The sequence below is a fragment of the Lepus europaeus genome, chromosome 5 (genome assembly GCF_033115175.1).
Source record: "Lepus europaeus isolate LE1 chromosome 5, mLepTim1.pri, whole genome shotgun sequence".
Classification (NCBI taxonomy): domain Eukaryota; kingdom Metazoa; phylum Chordata; class Mammalia; order Lagomorpha; family Leporidae; genus Lepus; species Lepus europaeus.
Genome location: NC_084831.1, coordinates 14,881,924 through 14,899,690, shown reverse-complemented (window position 1 = coordinate 14,899,690; position 17,767 = coordinate 14,881,924). Strand labels below are relative to the sequence as shown.

General features: G+C 41.4%; 1 protein-coding gene and 1 pseudogene across 10 annotated transcripts in view; one reads left to right on the top strand and one right to left on the bottom strand.

Annotated features, from left to right (window-relative positions):
- EIF4G3 (eukaryotic translation initiation factor 4 gamma 3) overlaps positions 1–17,767 on the top strand; it is a 366,352-nt gene that overhangs the window by 79,209 nt on the left and 269,376 nt on the right. The window contains exon 1 of one of the 10 annotated variants that reach the window (XM_062190578.1): positions 16,584–16,719. The exons of the other annotated variants lie outside the window; for them this stretch is intronic. The gene's annotated coding sequence lies outside the window, so the exon portion shown is untranslated. Of the gene's footprint in view, positions 1–16,583; positions 16,720–17,767 lie in introns of those variants that run through there. 10 annotated transcript variants of the gene reach the window in all.
- Positions 8,764–9,268, bottom strand: LOC133760599 (protein tyrosine phosphatase type IVA 1-like; annotated as a pseudogene).

Sequence of the window (17,767 nt, the reverse complement as noted above, 5' to 3'; positions counted from 1 at the left end):
AATTGATATAATTGTATGTATTTATGCAATACAGTATGTATTTCAGCACATGATTACAATATTTAATGATCAGGTCAGAGTAATTGGTACATAGATCACTTCAACAACTGATTTTTTTTTTCTTTAATATTTTTTTATTTATTTGAAAGGCAGAGTGGCAGAGAGATCTGCCATCTGCTGATTCATTCCCCAAATGGCTGCAACAGCCAGGTCTGGGCCAGGCCAAAACCAGTAGCCAAGAACTACCCCAGGTCTTTCATATGCGTAGAAGGGACCCAAGTCCTTGGGTCATCATTTTCTCAGGAGCATTAGCAGGAAGGTAGAGTGGAGGCTAAGCAGCCAGGACTTGAACTGGTGCTCTGATATGGGGTGCTGGTACAGCAAGCTGCTGCAGTCAACACTTGATCCCTGCAACACAGATCATTTGTTTGTGTTGGAAACATTCAAAATTATCTCTACTAGCAATTTGAAAATATACAATTAACTGTTGTCAGTTAATGTACTGTGCTGTAGAACAATAAAAGTTTGTTGTCTGTCCTGCTGCTCCCTGTAAATGTTGTTGATTATCCTTTCCTTCATGCCTTTTCTCTTACTCAGTTGCAAATTCTGATTTTTGATACTGTTTTTTTTTTTTTTTTTTTTTTTGCTACTTAAACTTGTCCCCATGTCTCTTTTTTTTCTGTTATCTCACTTTTTTGCAGGCCACTATCACGTTTTGCTTACACAACTGCTATCATCAATTAACTATTCCTCTCCTACCCTTTTCTAGTTCAATTTTCATAAACAAACAGAATGATCTTAAAAATGCTTTTAGTATCATGCCTTTCCTTTGTTTAACTCTTGCATCCCTGTCTGTGCATCTTAGAAGAATTTATGCTGCTTAGCATGCCCTATAAGCCTCTGAATGATGTAGCTCCTGTTTACATTTCCAAACTCAGTGATTGCTACTCTGCATAGCTTCCTTCACCCTAGTCTCTCTTGTGTTCCTGGATCTCAAACCCCCAACCCCCCCATACCCTTTGCACTTGATGGCTGGAGTGTTTTGTCTCTTGCTCTGCATAGAACTGGCTTGTTTGTATCATTCAGATCTAAATATAGATATTACCTGTTCTACCCTACTTTATTTAGAATACTCAGAAGATCATTTTAAACTTTTTCTTCATAGCATTTTCTCTATTTTAATTTTTTGTTTGTTATTGACTTGTGGTCTGTATAACCCCAGTAGAATGTTAAGAACTGTGAGCTTGATAACTTTTCCTGTCTGATTTATTACTTTGCAGTCATTTTTAAAATACTGAGAGGAGATGAATGAGAAAGGTTACTGGCTATTTTCAAGCAGGTTTCTTTAAGCATTTGTGATCTCTGGCCACTTCCCTGGCCATTGTTGCTTCCCGTTACTTCTAGTTTACGGACCAGAAGGGGAAATTAATAGGGATTTGAGTATGAAATACCAGCGGCCAGCGCTGTGGTGCTGGCATCCCATATGGGTGCTGGTTCTAGTCCCGGCTGCCCCTCTTCCAATCTAGCTCTCTACTATGGCCTGGGAAAGCAGTAGAAGATGGCCCAAGTCCTTGGGCCCCTGCCACCCACATGGGAGACCGGGAAGAAGCACCTGGCTCCTGGCTTCAGATCGGCACAGCTCCAGCCGTTGTGGCCATCTGGGGAGTGAACCAGTGGAGGGAAGACCTCTCTGTCTCCCTCTCCCTGTCTGTAACTCTGCCTCTCAAATAAATAAATAAAAGCTTTTAAAAAAATGAATATGAAATACCAGGTATTGGTCAGAATATTTCATGTATTGATGCCATTAATTCTTCGGGCAATTTACAAATGCATTTGTCTCACTGTTTTTTAATAGAGGAACCTGATGCCTAGAGGTTAATTATGACTTCACAGTTTAGTAAGGACTAAAATGGAAATGGAACCCAAGACTGTCAGACTCCAGAGCCTCTGCAGCACAAGAAGTGGAGAACCTGCTAGGAAATCTGAAATCTTGTCACTTCAAAAAAGGGGAGATAAATCCTATATCTTCATTCTGTTTTCTGCTGCTTTTTAAAAATCCCGTAAGCATATAAAATCATTATTTACCTATCCTTCTCTAGATAAAATGAATTAATCACATTCACTCTTTGAAATTCTTACAACTTCCTTAAAATCTTTTAAAAATAAGATTTACAAAAGTCAAGTGATATGGAGCAAGGAGGATTTAATTTTTTTTTAATATTTATTTATTTGGAAGGCAGATTTACAGAGAGGCAGAGGCAGAGGCAGAGAGAGAGAGAGAGAGAGAGGTCTTCCACCCGCTGGTTTACTCCCTAAATGGCCAGAACAGCTGGAGCTGTGCTGATCCGGAGCCAGGAGCTTCTTCTAATCTCCCTCATGGGTACAGGGCCCCAAAGTACTTAGGCCATTCTCTAGGTCTCCCACATGGGTGCAGGGTCCCAAGAACTTGGGCCATCTTCCACTACTTTCCCAGGCCACAGCAGAGAGCTGGATCGGAAGTGGAGCAGCTGGGACTTGAACCAACACCCATATAGGATGCCGGTACTGCAGACGACGGCTTTACGCACTATGCCACAGCGCTGGGCCCAACCTTCTTTTTTAACTGCCTTCCTTTCACATTGGATGTAGGGGACTGGGTAGTTGGTAGTAATTAGAAAATGGAAGGGGCAGGGATGACCAGCAAGGTAACACTAGCAGCAGTGTTTAGCCTGGTGGTAAAGAGGCCTACATCCTTTGTCAGAGTGCCTGGATTTGGTTCCCAGCTCAAGTTCCTGACTATATTTCCTGCTGCCTGGGAGATGACTTGGGTAAATGGGTTCCTTTTTTTTTTTTTAAAGATTCATTTATAGATTTGAAAGGCGGAGTTACAGAGAGGCAGAGAAAGAGAGAGAGAGAGAGAGAAGTCTTGCATCTGCTGTTTCACTCTGCAGATAGCTGCAACGATCTCAAACTCTTACAAATCGAGATTCAGAGCTGCGCTGATCAGAAGCCAGGAGCCAGAAGCTTCCTCCAGGTCTCCCACGTGGGTGCAGGGGCCCAAGTGCTTGGGCCATCTTCTACTGCTTTCTCAGGCCATAGCAGAGAGCTGGATCGGAAGTGGAACAGCCAGACTTGAACTGGTGCCCATATGGGATGTGGCACTGCAGGGGCGGCTTTGCTCTCTATGCCACAGTGCCAGCCCCTGTAAATACTAATTTTTAGAAGTCCATCTAAATACTTTCTCCTTACAACAATAAATTTGTCATAATGAAAAGTATAGTAGGAGATAGTTGGGTACTCATAGTAATTTTCAGTGTTAGTAATGGTAATTTGATAGGAAATAATTGAATTGTAATGTATTTGTCATCCTGTTTCTTTAAATATGGATGAATATGTTAATTCTCCCGACATTCTCTCATCTTTTATTTCAGTTTTAAATTTATTACTATATGAGGTAATGGAATAAAATTACTTAAGCCTTCATTATCATTATTGGATTAGCCTTTTGATGTGATTATTGGCAAATCAGATTGCTTTAATTAATAAAATCATAATATGAACTTAAGCTCTATATACACGCACATACACACTGATTATTTCAAATAATACCACAGATTTTTTTTATTGGTGATTTTAAGAATCTCTACTATCAGTCTTTTAACACAGCACAGTACCACTTCTTCCATCTGTATAGTGGATGAATTTAATTAATGTTTGGAAATAGAAAATTTGTTATTTAGTGTGTTATATACCACAGCATTTATAATGTGAATGTGATAGTTGTGTATGAAGTTTTAGGGACGTCTTTGATTAGACATCATCAGAGTGGCAGTCTGTGGCTGCAGGCTAGGTGCCCAGTTTTGTAAATTAAGCTTTACTGGGACACAGCCCAGTCTGTTCACTTTATGTATGGTCTGTAGAAGCTTCTCTTTTTTTTTTTAGAAGGAGGTCCTAAATCCTTCTTTTTGAAAAATTTTAAAACGTTTATTTTCATTTTATTTGAAAGGCAGAGAGAGACAGAGAGACAGAGATCTTCCATCAACTGGTTCAGTTCTAAATGCCTGCAACAGCCCAGGACTGGGCTGAATTCAAGAGCCTGGGACTCAATCTGGGTTTCCCACATGGGTGATAGGGACCTGAATACTGAAGCCATCACCAGCTGCCTCCCAGAAAATATTTATTAGCAGGAAACTAGTTTAGAAATAGAGTAGTTAAGACTTAAACCAGTATTCCAGTATGGGATGTGGGCTTTGCAAGCAGTGATGTCACTGCTGTGCCAGATGTCTGCTCCTATAGCTGATTTTACATTACTACAGCACGTTAGAGCATTTTACAAAGAGAGCATATGACCCTCAGACTCTTACAGATCAAGTGTATATGCAGATATTTGTTCGAATATCTGACTTTGCAAGTAAAAATTTGCTGACCCATATATTAATAATTCACTACAGCAATTTCTATAACACACAGTTTCTCAACCTTGCCTCTGTGAATTTTTTAAAAAAGATTTATTTATGTATTTGAAAGACGGAGTTACAGAGAGGCAGAAGCACAGAGTCTTCCATCTACTTGATTTACTCCCCAAAGGACCACAACAGCCGGAGCTGGGCTGACCCAAAGCCGGAAGCCAGAAGCTCCTTCCAAGTCTCCCACATGCATACAGGGGCCCAAGGACTTGGGCTATTTTCCACTGCTTTCCCAGGCCATCACAGAGAGCTGGATTGGAAGTAGAGCAGCCAGTACTTGAACTGGTGCCCACATGGGATGCTGGCACTGCAGGCCACAGTTTTACCTGCTAAGCCACAATGCTTTTGCAAAAAAAGTTTGTTTTTGTTTTTTTGTTTGTTTGTTTTTTTTTCATTTTTCTTGTTGATATATTTTCTGATTTTTTTTTTTTCATTTTCATTCTGCTGTTGGTACCACCCTCTGAATGCTTTGCGATTATGTTTCTCAGTTCTTAAATTTCAACTTGGGAGGCTAGCACTGTGGCATAGCAGGTAAAGCTGCCACCTGCAGTGTTGCCATCCCATATGGGTGCTGGATTGAGTCCTGGCTGTTACACTTCCAATCCAGCTCTCTGCTATGGCCTGGGAAAACAGTAGAAGATGGCCCAAGTCCTTGGGCCCCTGCACCCATGTGGGAGACCCAGAAGAAGCTCCTGGCTTCTTGCTTTAGATCGGCACAGCTCTGGCCGATGTGGCCAGTTGTGGAGTCAATCAGCTGATGGAAGACCTCTCTCTCTCCTCTCTCCTCTCTCTCTCTCTCCTCTCTCTCTCTCTCTCTCTCTCTCTCTGCCGCTCCTTCTCTCTCTGTGTGTGTAACTCTAACTTTCAAATAAATAAATCTTTTTAAAAATTTCTTTTTTTTTAACTTTTATTTAATGAATATAAATTTCCAGTGTACGGCTTATGGATTACAATGGCTTCCCCCTCCCATAACTTCCCTCCCCACCCGCAACCCTCCCCTCTCCCGCTCCCTCTCCCCTTCCATTTGCATCAAGATTCATTTTCAATTCTCTTTATATACAGAAGATCAATTTAGTATAAAGATTTCAACAGTTTGCACCCACATAGAAACACAAAGTGAAACATACTGTTTGAGTACTAGTTATAGCATTAAATCAAAATGTACAGCACATTAAGGACAGAGATCCCACAACTTGTTTGTTTTTTTATAGTTTTTATCTTCTGAGAGTTTCTATTCATTTTAAATGTATTTAACTTTTCTTCATGGAGCATAGTTATCATAGCAGCTTTATGGTCTGAGTCACTTCAGGGTAGATATTTATTGATTATTTTTCCCTTAAGAATTGGTCACATTTTCCTTGTTCATATATTAAGTAATTTTGGATTGTGTCCTAGACATTGTGAATATTTTGCTTTATAGGTTTTTTTTTTAAAAAAACTTTTATTTAATGAATATAAATTTCCAATGTACAGCTTATGGATTACAGTGGCTCCCCCCCCATAACTTCCCTCCCACCTGCAACCCTCCCCTCTCTCACTCCCTTTCCCCTTCCATTAACATCAAGATTCATTTTCAATTCTCTTTATACAGAAGATCAATTTAGTATATATTAAGTAAAGATTTCAACAGTTTGCACCCACATAGAAACGCAAAGTGAAACATACTGTTTGAGTACTAGTTATAGCATTAAATCACAATGTATTGCCCATATAGAGAATGTTTTTAAAGCAGGCTATTACCCTTGTTATGATTTGACTGCAAGTTCTTGAGAATTGGCCACCTTTTCCTAGTTTTGTATGTCAAGTTAAGTAATTTTGGATTCTATCTTGGACATTTTCATTTTTGTTTTGTAGATTCTCTTGTCTACTTTTCTCTGTCTGTCTGTCTTTATCTCAGATTTATTTGAAAGACAGAGAAACATCATCCCTTTGTGGTTCACTTCCCAAATGACCACAACAGCCAGTGTTAGTCCAGGCTGAAGCCAGGAGCCAGGGGCTCCATTTAGATTTCCCATATGGGTGCAGGGGCCCAAGTCCTTGGGCAGTCTTCCACTGCTTTCCCAGGGGTTATTAGCAAGGAACTGAATCAGAAGTGGAGTAGCTGGGTTTGACCAGTGCTTCAATGTGTGAGATCAGCATCGCAGGCAGCAGCTTAACCTGCTATGCCACAGAGTATTCTGCTGTAGGATGTGGCAGTGGCTTAGCCCTGTGTGCTGCAACACAAATCTGCCTTGTTTTGTAGATTCTGACTCCTTATATAATCCTACAGAGTAGTGGTTAATTTTAAGGAAATAATCAACCTGATTAGATTCAGAGCTCACATTTTGACCCTGTTTGTGTATGGGACAGTTCCGATGGTTCGTTTTTTTTTTTTTTTTAATTTTTTTTATGTGACAGAGTTAGACAGTGAGAGGGAAAGACAGAGAGAAAGGTCTTCCTTCCGTTGGTTCAGCCCCCAGATGGCTTGCATGGCTGGCACGCTGCGCCGATCCGAAGCTAGGAGCCAGGTGCTTCCTCCTGGTCTCCCATGCGGGTGCAGGGCCCAAGCACTTGGGTCATCCTCCACTGCCTTCCCGGGCCACAGCAGAGAGCTAGAGTGGAAGAGGAGCAACTGGGACTAGAAGGCGGAGGATTAACCAAGTGAGCCATGGCGCCAGCCCTTGATGGTTTACTTTTATATCTTTATTTTTAATTTTTTTCAAGTTGGTAGGTAACTTTTGATAATTATGGAAAAAATTACAAGAATTTCAGAAATTTTATGATTAAGAATTTTAAGCTACAATAATGAAGCATCTCTACCTCTTAAAGATTTGCTTAATTAAGGACTGTGTGCTGGGGCTGGCACTGTAGTAGGTAAAGCCTCCGCCAGTAGTGCTGGCATCCCATTTGGGTGCCGGTTTGAGACTCGGCTGCTCTACTTCTGATCCAGCTCTCTGCTATGGCCTAGGAAAGCAGTAGAAGATGGCCCAAGTCCTTGAGTCCCTCTACCCATGTAGGAGCCCTGGAAGAAGCTTTGCCTTTTGTGTTTATTTGGAGAATGAACCACCTGATAGAATCAATCTCTCTCTCTCTCTCTCTCTCTCTCTCTCTCTCTCTCTACCTCTTCCTCTCTGTAACTCTGCCTTTCAAATAAATAAACAAATCTTAGAGGAAAAAAAAAAAGATCTTACTCTGCATGTTCTGCACAAGGTAAAGGTAACGTGGTACTAAAAATATTTAATAGCCAGCCCCTCCCATTCTTTTTTCAGGCACTCCCTGTTAAGTTGCACCTCAGAGTGTAAGCATTAAAGTAATTGTACGGCTTGTTTTGTCTGAAGACATTAAAAGCGTGTGCTTCTGTACAATGTAGATTTTCAGAATGGAGGATCTGTATTAACAGCATCAGATAAGATTTACAGGGACCTGCACTGTGGTGTAATAGGTTAAGTCTCCAGCTGTGGTACCGGCATCCCATATGGGTGTCAGTTTGTGACCTGGTGCTTTTCTTTGGATCCAGCTCTCTGATTGTGGTCTGGGAAAGTAGTGGAAGATGACCCAAGTGCTTGGGACCCTGTACCCATATGAGAGACCTGGAAGAAGTTCCTGGCTTCTGGTTTCAGATTGGCCCAGCTCCGACTGTTGTGGGCATTTGGGGAATGAACCAGTGTATGGTTTCTTTCTGTCTGTAACTCTACCTTTTGCATAAATAAGTAAATCTTTAAAAATAATTTATTTAATTTATTTAATAATTAATTTATAAATAATTGTAAGACTTGGTGAAAAATCAGTGGTTAAGCAAACCTGATGTGTACTGTTATGAATGTGGGAGATGTAAACTAAAGTGAGCAGGCAAATAATCGTATGGTCCCTAGTTTCAGTGTTTGAAATGACTGAAGGAATAAACCACAGAAGGTCTTGAATGTTCATAGTTCCTGGGATTTTAATTCTCTATGCTACTAAAAATACAAGTTTTGTGCTGGGTTTTTTGACACCTAATCTTTTTAAATTTCTTACATATTGATAAGATTCTTGCATGCAAACAGGTTTAAGATACAACTCAATACTGCATGATTTCAGGAAAGGTCAATTGGTACAAATGATAAGCACATTTTAAATGCTAAACAGCAAGAATCTTGCTAAATGTCCAAATAAGGCGTTATAACCCAAACATAGAAGTTGCAATTCTGTCAGCCTCGTGGCCTGGTAACACTGCTTTTCAATATCCTTAGGAAACTTTATTAAACTGATTCTCCAAACCAGCATAATAGGGAATATGTATGACAAATTAGATCTTGTCTCTAGTTCTACTTCCAAGGCAACAGCATGAGGCACCACAGTTTTATTGAATGCACCAGTTATTTCTATAACCATTGGAGTCTTTGAAGCATAGCTGCATCTTAGGAGGATATTTTTCCAAATACAAAAGTCGTTTGCTGTTAAAAGTCCCATGCCAGTTTTGGCTTAGGAACTGTATTACTTCTTCATATTTCATTCCACCTTCAGTGAATGCTAGGGAGACAACACTGGAGCTCTCTAAGGCCTCCAAAATTGAACAGCAATACAACAACCAGGTTCTTCACGAAACTTAATTTTTACAATACTTAACCAGTCATCAACAATCTGGTTGGATGGTGTTGCACCATCATCAGAAGGCCAGTCTAGATGATGGATGCCTTCTTTCTCCACAGGAGTAGTGTCATAAGTTGCTTCACGTACTGTTACTTTGATGGTAAGAGTTCCTCAATAAATTTGTTTAATGCTGCATTGACTGGATTAAGTATAATAAGAAACCTCATGTACTTGTGTGTGACTTCTACAGGAGCTGGGCGGTTCATTCGAGCCATGTTAATTTACTAAAAAAACCCAGTAAGGTTTTGAAAGAATTTACAAAAGCTGAAGACAGAATTTATGCAAAGAAACTGAAGTCTACTTCACTATCCTCCTCTTGCTGTTCTCTGTGCTTTGAGTATGAAGTGGGGGAGTAATGGAAAATAAAATGAATCTTCTAACAGGGAGCAATTCTTCAGTCCAGTAATACTGAGGCAATAGAAAGGAAGTATACTGAGGTTTACCCCCTCCAGGTAGCACTCTTGTAAAATGCTCCATGCATTTCAATTCAACACTTCTGTGTCCAGGTTCACCACTAGTATGGGAGCTCCTTGGTGGAGCAGTAACGAATCTTTACAGTTCACTTGTCTTCATAGAGGTCGTGCTGTGCCTGGCAGTAATCTCCACTGCCCTTCAGAAACTCCATAAATGTGTGACCAAGAGCACCACGGAACAAGAATATGTTTACTCACTGAAGATTGCAGCCTGACCGTGCAGTCGGTCTCCAGGCAATGGCAACACAGGCAGTGGTGGCAGTTGCAGGGGAGGGGGTGGTGCTGGTCGTTGGGCAGTGGCAGCGATGCAGACGGCAGCAGGGCACCGCACTCTACCATGCATCCTTGGTTCGTTTTCAGAGCTTTTGCTGTGTTGCTTTGTCCCTTTTATGAGCGGTTCAAGGATGCACCTGGGACTTGTGTGAATTTATACAAAAGTTAAGGGAAGCGTCCTTTTCCAGTTTTCTGTTTTGCTGTTTGGCTAGTAAAGCCCCTTTTTCCATTTCATCTGGCCGAAAAGAAAGGATTTCAGTTGGAATTAAAACTGTGTGTATTGCTACTCTTTTGTGTAGTTGGAAAACTTGAGCCAGTCCTTAGGGCAAAGCCTTTAGAGAAAAGAGGGTAAAAGAAACAGATTAACAACAAACAAAACAAAAACATAAACACAAAAGCAAAATAACCTCTCCCCTTTTGATATTCACAGAGTTCTGACTCCTTTCCATTATTCACCTGCTTTTGTATCCTTTTCAGAGCTCTCAGATATGTTGCTGTTTTCGGTCTGGAGTTTAGAATTGTGATGAGAGAGATGGTGACAGAGCCAAGGGGTGTGGGGAGGCTGTGGTGGGCTTATTCCATGTTGCCTGGATGGAATGCCTCTTATCATTTCCCTTTTTGGTGGTTACTTTCTTTCTGCAGGCAGTGTACCATGCATTTAGAAGTAGCAACATCCTTTTGTTGAATTCTTGGCTTGAGAATTCACTTACCATCTTAGTTGCACTTAATTGTCTGTATCCTAAATCTCAGGTTTATTTCATTTGTTCATTTACAGTTTATGACTAAATTTTTCATTTATAAATTACAATTTCAGCAGATGGCCAATCTGAAGTGTAATGAAAAAAAAAAGTTTTTTCTTACCAAATTATTCTCTGAATTTCTGATTATACTTTACTGTAGCTCCCTGTGTATACAGACAACAAATGATTTTATTTAAGCAAAAAACCAAAGTATTCATGATCCCTTTTTGGGCAATATAATGAATACACTGTAGGTGAACTTGTAGCTGTGTGATCAGTCACACTTGTGGGTTTGATTACATGGATTTCAATTGGAGAAATGCATGCTGGAGTATCACAGTACTCTTTTCTTTAGTCATCACTTCTTGGTATTTTTTCCCCCAATGATATAAATATTTTTAAAAGATGTTTATTTTGGCACAAGTGTTTCTTTTTTAAAGTTTTTTTTTTTTTAAAGATTTATTTTATTTATTTGAAAGAGTTACAGAGAGAGGTAGAGACAGAGAGAGGTCTTCTATCTGCTGGTTCGCTCCCCAGATGGCCACAATGACCGGAGCTGGGCTGATCTGAAGCCAGGAACCAGGAGCTTCTGGGTCTCCCACGCAGGTGCAGGGGCCCAAGAACTTGGGCCATCTCCTACTGCTCTCCCAGGCCATAGCAGAGAGCTGGATCAGAAGTGTAGCAGCCAGGACTCAAACCGGCATCTTTATGGGATGCCAGCACTGTGGGCAGCAGCTTTGCCTGCTATGCCAGTGCTGGCCCCTTGTTGTTGTTTTTAAAAATTTATTAATTTATTTGGAAGACAGAGTTACAGAGGGAGAGAGAGAGAGAGAGAGAGAGAGATTGATTGATCGATCGCTCGATCTTCCATTTGCTGGTTCATTACCCAGGTGGCCATAATGGCTGGAGCTGGACTGATCCGAAGCCAGAAGACAGGAAGTTCTTCCAGGTCATTCATGCAGGCGTAGAGGCCCAAGGACTTGCGTCATCTTCCATTGCTTCCTCAGGCACATTAGCAGGGAGCTGGATCAGAAGTGGAGCAGCCAGGACTTGAAACCAGTGCCTATATGGGATACTGGCACCACAGGCAGCGGCTTTACCCACTATACCACAGAGCCAGCCCCCATTTTTTGTTATAAATTTAATAAATCCCTGGACAGAAGTGCAGAAGTTTGGATATTCATGTATTTTGCGATAGAGATATTAACGTGTTTGAATATGGTTGCTGCCTACATCCTTCTGAGGGTGTTAGGTAGTATACATCACCAATGTATTATTAACAGTGCAAAAAACTCTGAATTCCATTGTGGGCGTTTGGACCTGAATTAACATCTCAACAATTTATTGAAACAAAGATTGAAATTGGCCAGTTTTATTTCCTTGCAATTTCAATTGCAAAAGATAGAGTACTGAGGAAAATTCTTTGTTTTTTTTTTAAAGCATTGATATATTTTTAAAAACTTTCTCTTAGAGACCTAAAGTTAAAGCAGGACTGTATAAGTCATAGCTTTAGGTTGAAGAATAAAGTTTTTTGTTTCCTTTTTGTATACGCAGTTACTAGATATCTTATCCCCTGAGATAATGGTACTTAATAGGTTCATTCAGGATGTTCTGTCTTGTGGAGCATTTTAGAACCTTGATGTCTATGTTTGACAACTTGATAGTACTGAGTAAGTCCTGTTTTCTTCATTTTTCAAAATGACATGTATAATCTTCACATAATTATATATTTGATATGGCTGGTGTTATGGCATAGTGGGTTCATCTGCTGCTTGCTATGCTGGCATCCCCTGTTAGTATACTTGTTTAAGTACCGACTATTTCTCTTTGAGCCAGCTCCTTCCTAATGCACTTGGTAAAGCAGGGGGAAGATGGCCCAAATAACTCAACCCCTGCCACCCATGTAGGAAAGCCAGATGGGGTTCCTGGGTTTGGCCTGTCTCAGCTCTGGCTGTTGTGGCTATTTGTGGGGAGTGAACTAGAGAATGGAAGAAGATCTCTTCCTCTCTCTGTCTCCCTGTTTTTCAAATAAATAAAATAAATCACTTTTTAAAGATTTAATTTATTTATTTGAAAGACAGAGTTACAGAGAGAGGTAGAGACAGAGAGAGAGGTCCTCCATCTGCTGGTTCACTCCCCAGATGGCCACAATGTCCAGAGCTGCACTAATTCAAAGCCAGGAGCCAGGAGGTTCCTCTGTGTCTCCCATGTGGGTGTGGGGCCCCAAGGACTTGGGTCATCTTCCAGTGTTTTCCCAGGCCATAGCAGAGAGCTGGATCAGAAGTGGAGCAGCTGGGAATAGAACTGGCGCCCAAATGGGATACTGGCGCCTCAGGCCAGGGCCTCAGCCCACTGCTCCAAATCGCCAGCCCCAATAAAATAAATCTTAAGAGAAAGAAACCAATAAGTTAATCAAGTTTCTATATGTAGTAAGTCTCAAGAACGCCAAATAATATAAATCAATACTTCCTTAAAATATTTTTAAACATCCTTGATCTATCTGGAACCTTTTTTATAAACAGAAAATAAGTTTTATAATTAAAAATTGTATAGGCTTCGTTTGATTTTTTTTAACTTTTATTTAATAAATATAAATTTCCAAAGTATAGCTTTTGGATTACAGTGCCTCCCCCCCCCAACTTCCCTCCCATCTCCTGCTCCCTCTCCCATTCCATTCACATCAAGATTCATTTTCAATTATTATATACAGAAGATCAATTTAGTATATATTAAGATTTGAACAGTTTGCACCCACACAGAAACACAAAGTGTTAAGTACTGTTTGAGTACTAGTTATAGCGTTAATTTACATTGTACAATACATTAAGGACAGAGATCCTACATGGGGAGTAAGTGGACAGTGACTCCTGTTGTTGACTTAATAATTGACACTCTTGTTTATGGCGTCAGTAATCACCCGAGGCTCTTGTCAATGGTTGCCAAGGCTATGGGAAGCTTTTTGAGTTCGTCAACTCTGATCTTATTTAGACAAGGTCATAGTTAGAGTGGAAGTTCTCTCCTCCATTCAGAGAAAGGTACCTCCTTCTTTGATGGCCCGTTCTTTCCACTGGAATCTCACTTGCAGAGATCTTTCATTTAGGTTTTGTTTTTGTTTTTTGTTTTTTTTTTTTTGCCAGAGTGTCTTGGTTTTCCATGCCTAAAATACTCTCATGGGCTTTTCAGCTGGATCCGAATGCCTTAAGGGCTGATTCTGAGGCCAGAGTGCTATTTAGGGCATCTACCGTTCTGTGAGTCTGTTGTGTATCCCACATGGGAAGTGGGGTTTGTTTAGTTTTGACATCTGCATTTCCTTTTCTGACAGTTGGTTATTTGAAAGGTGTGCGCACACACACAAAGACAGAGACAGGGAGGGAGGGAGGGAGGGAGAGAAGGAAAGAGGGAGAGAGAGAGAGAGGAGATAGGAGAGAGAGAAGAGAGAGGAAGGAAAGGAAGGGAAGGGAAGGGAAAAGAAAAGGGAAGAGGGAAAGGAAGGGAAAGAAAAAAAAAAGAGAAATCCATTATCCACTGGTTCACTCTGCAAATGCCCAGCACAGACAGTTTTGGATTGGGGTAGGAAACACAGTCCAATTCTCCTGTGTCTGTATTGGACCCATCACCACTGTCTCCCATGGCCTGCATTTTCTGGAAGCCGGAGTCAAGCATCAAACCCATGCACTCAGATGCGGGACATGAGTGACTTTTTCTTTCTCTTTCTCTCTCTCTCTCTCTCTCTCTCTCTCTCTCTCTCTCTCTCTCTCTCTTTTTTAATATTTATTTATTTGTAGGTCAGAGTTACACAGAGAAGGAGAGGCAGAGAGAGAGAGAGAGGTCTCCCATCTGTTGGTTTACTCTCCAATTGGCTGCAATGGCTGGTGCTGCACCAATCTGAAGCCAGGAGCTTCTGGGTCACCCACATGGGTGCAGGGGCCCAAGGACTTGGACCATTTTCTGCTGCTTTCCCAGACCATAGTAGAGAGCTGGATCAGAGGTGGAGCAGCCGAAACTCGAACTGTTGCCCATGTGGAATGCCGGCACTGCAGGCAGTAGCTTTGCCTGCTATGCCACAGTGCTGGCCTCTCATGAGTGTCTTAACTGCTGACTTAAATGCCTATTCCTGCATTGCCTTTTTTAGGTCAAATTTTCTTTTCTAGAGGTCATTTTCAAAATGTATACATTGGATTTCTTTACTTTTTGATGGATGTATCCCTTGGGTTAAAACTAACAGTAAAGGGACTATAGCTCTTTTCTAAGCATCTATGTTTTTAAATGTCCTTCTGTGGTGGGTATTTGGCACAGCTGTCAAGATGCCTTTTGGGATGTTTGCATCCCATATTACAGTGCCTGTGTTCAAGTCCCAGCTTTGCTTCTAGTTTTAGCTTCCTGCTGATGCGTACCCTTGGGGGCAGTGGTGTTGGCTCAAGTAGTTGGGTCCCCGCCACTCATGAATTCAGTTCCTGGCTCCTGGCTCCTGGCTTTGGCCTGGCTCACCTCCAGCTCTTAGATATCTGGGGAGTGAGCTAGCAGGTGGAGTATCTCTGTCTTTAGAAAATAAATTGAAAAAGGCCTTCTTTTTAAAAATCCTGTATAATCTTTGTTAAGGAAGTTATAGTTTGGAAAGTTTGCCATTCTTCTTGTATATTATACAAGTTAACTTCCTTGTTTATTGTTGAAACAAGCAGAAATCAAAGAAGGTACAAACTGATAAGAGCATATTGGTCTAAATCCTACAAAGAAATAGTACAAAAAGAGATTTTGTGCATTATTTGTTTTCATCTCCTTGTGTCTGTTGCCTGTTTCATTTGTAAAGCAGTGTCTTTGCAGAGGCCTTCGTGCCCTTGCCCTCCTGTCAATGAGAAAATGATAGCTGGAGCCTTTCTGTTGCCAAGCATTGAGATAGTAGCTTTCCTTCTTGTGCAGTGAGGCAAGGTTTGGGAACATTCCGCTGTGAGTTGTATTGCAGCAAACTGGAGGAGGATTTCTGTTGACTACGACTTCTTTTCTAACTTGTGAAAATGTACCTTTTAAGGATTTACTGACGAGGATTTAATCCGAATGCCAGTTGCTACTGCTGTAGATGAGGAGTGTTCGTCCTGAAGAGGATTCATCATGCATGGAGCTCCATTACACATCTGTGTTTAAACATGCGTTGGTCCCCTTTTTCATTCATGGTAGAAGTAGGAAACACTCACATCATTGTGTAATCTCTTCATGGTTTCTTGGATTTCTTTGATGAAATTTGGTCTCTGCAAGTCTTTTATTTGTCTAGTTGACATATAATGTAGGTTATGTAGTGAGTACTCAACTGACAATCTGTTTTAATAACTTTTTAATCCTCAAAGTTTCCTTGTTTTTGAAATACCTTTTGTTCCTTTTTATTAGAAAAAGAAAATGGAGTATTTGAATTTTTTTACATTTACATCTGTATTTCTAACTTACAGTACTTCTGTTATATACGTATAAGCTCCTAATGGTATTCTTTATATTTCTTAGCATACATCATAACAGTTACAGTGCACAGAATGATCTAGTGGCTATGCTGCTGTATTTCAGTCATGTGTTTTTAAAAAAACAACATGTATTGGAGCCTCTGTTCCTATGTGTTACCCTGCTCACTGTGTGGTACTATGGAAAGGTGTTTGCTTGATCTCAAAGGAAAATGAGCAAGCAGTGACTGTTGCTGGAAGTCAAGGGACTGGTGAGTGCTGTGTCTTGTTTCCTTGAATTCATCTGTTTATAGAGAAAATACCTGCCCTTGTCTGTCTCATACCGACTTTTCTTAGTTTTGTGTGTGTGTGAGTGATTTGGTGAGCAAAGTATGCTAATCGCAAATTATTGAAATAGCAAGTTAGATTTTTTTGAGATATAATTCACTATCATGAAATTCACACTTCGAAAATGTACTTCAGTGTTGTTGTTTTTTTTTTTTTTAGCATATTTACAAAGTGGTCGTCCTCACTGTGAATTAGAGGCGGAAATTCCTCCATGAAATAAGTTCCTTTGGCTTAATTCCTGCCCAACTTGTTTGTGTTTTTTTCAGAGTTTGTTTATTTATTTGAAATTCAGAGTTAGTGAGAGAGGGAGAGACAGAGCGAGGAGAGAGATCTTCCATCCGCTGGTTCACTCCCCAAATGACCACAAGGACCAGGGCTGGGCCAGGCCGAAGCCAGCGGCTTCATCAGGGTATGTCATGTGGGTGCAGGGGCCCAAGTGCCTGGGCCAACTGTTGCTGCTTTTCCAGGTGCAGTAACAGGGAGCTGGATCTGAAGTAGAGCAGCCGGGACTTGAACTGGCACTCACGTGGGATAGTGGCGCTGCAGCTTAATCCACTGTGCCACAATGTTTGTTCCTTACCTATCCATTTGTAAGCGGGGAACATTTATCTACCATTGTGAAGATAATTAAGCGTGGGCCAAAAATTCGAAACCTTTTAGAAGTTTTGGGGCTGGTGCCATGGCTCACTAGGTTAATCCCCCACCTGCGGCGCCTGCATCCCATAGGGGAACCGGGTTCTAGTCCCCAGTTGCTCCTCTTCCAGTCCTCCTCTCTGCTGTGGCCGAGGAAGGCAATGGAAGATGGTCCAAGTGCTTTGGCCCCTGCACCTGTATGGGAGACCAGGAGGAAGCACCTGGCTCCTGGCTTCAGATCGGCATAGTTCCGGCCGTGGCAGCCATTTGGGGGCTGAACCAACGGAAGGAAGACCTATCTCTCTCTCTCTCTCACTGTCTAACTCTATCTGTCAATAATAATAATAATAATAAGTTTTAGAGTGACATTCCAGGAGCCACTGATGTGACAAAGTGGGTAAAATAGCCACCTGTAACAGGGGCATCTAATTTGAGAACTGGTTCATGTCCTGGCTGCTCCACTTGATCCAGCTCCCTTTAGTGGCCTGGGAAAAGTAGTGGAGGATGATCCATATGTTTGGACCCCTGAAGCTCCTGGTTCCTACCTTTGGCGTGGTCCATCCATGGGCATTGTGGCCATCTGGGGATGATCTGAAGCCAGGAGCCAGGAGCTTCCTCTGAATCTCCTACTCGGGTTCAGGGACCCAAGGACTTAGACCATCTTCTACTGCTTTCCCAGGCTATAGCAGAGAGCTGGATTGGAAGTGGAGTAGCTGGGACTTGAACTGGCGCCCATATGGGATGCTGGCACTGCAAGCAGCGGCTTTGCCCACTATGCCACAGTGCCAGCCCCTCAACATTTTCTTATAGGACTGTGTTTTTGT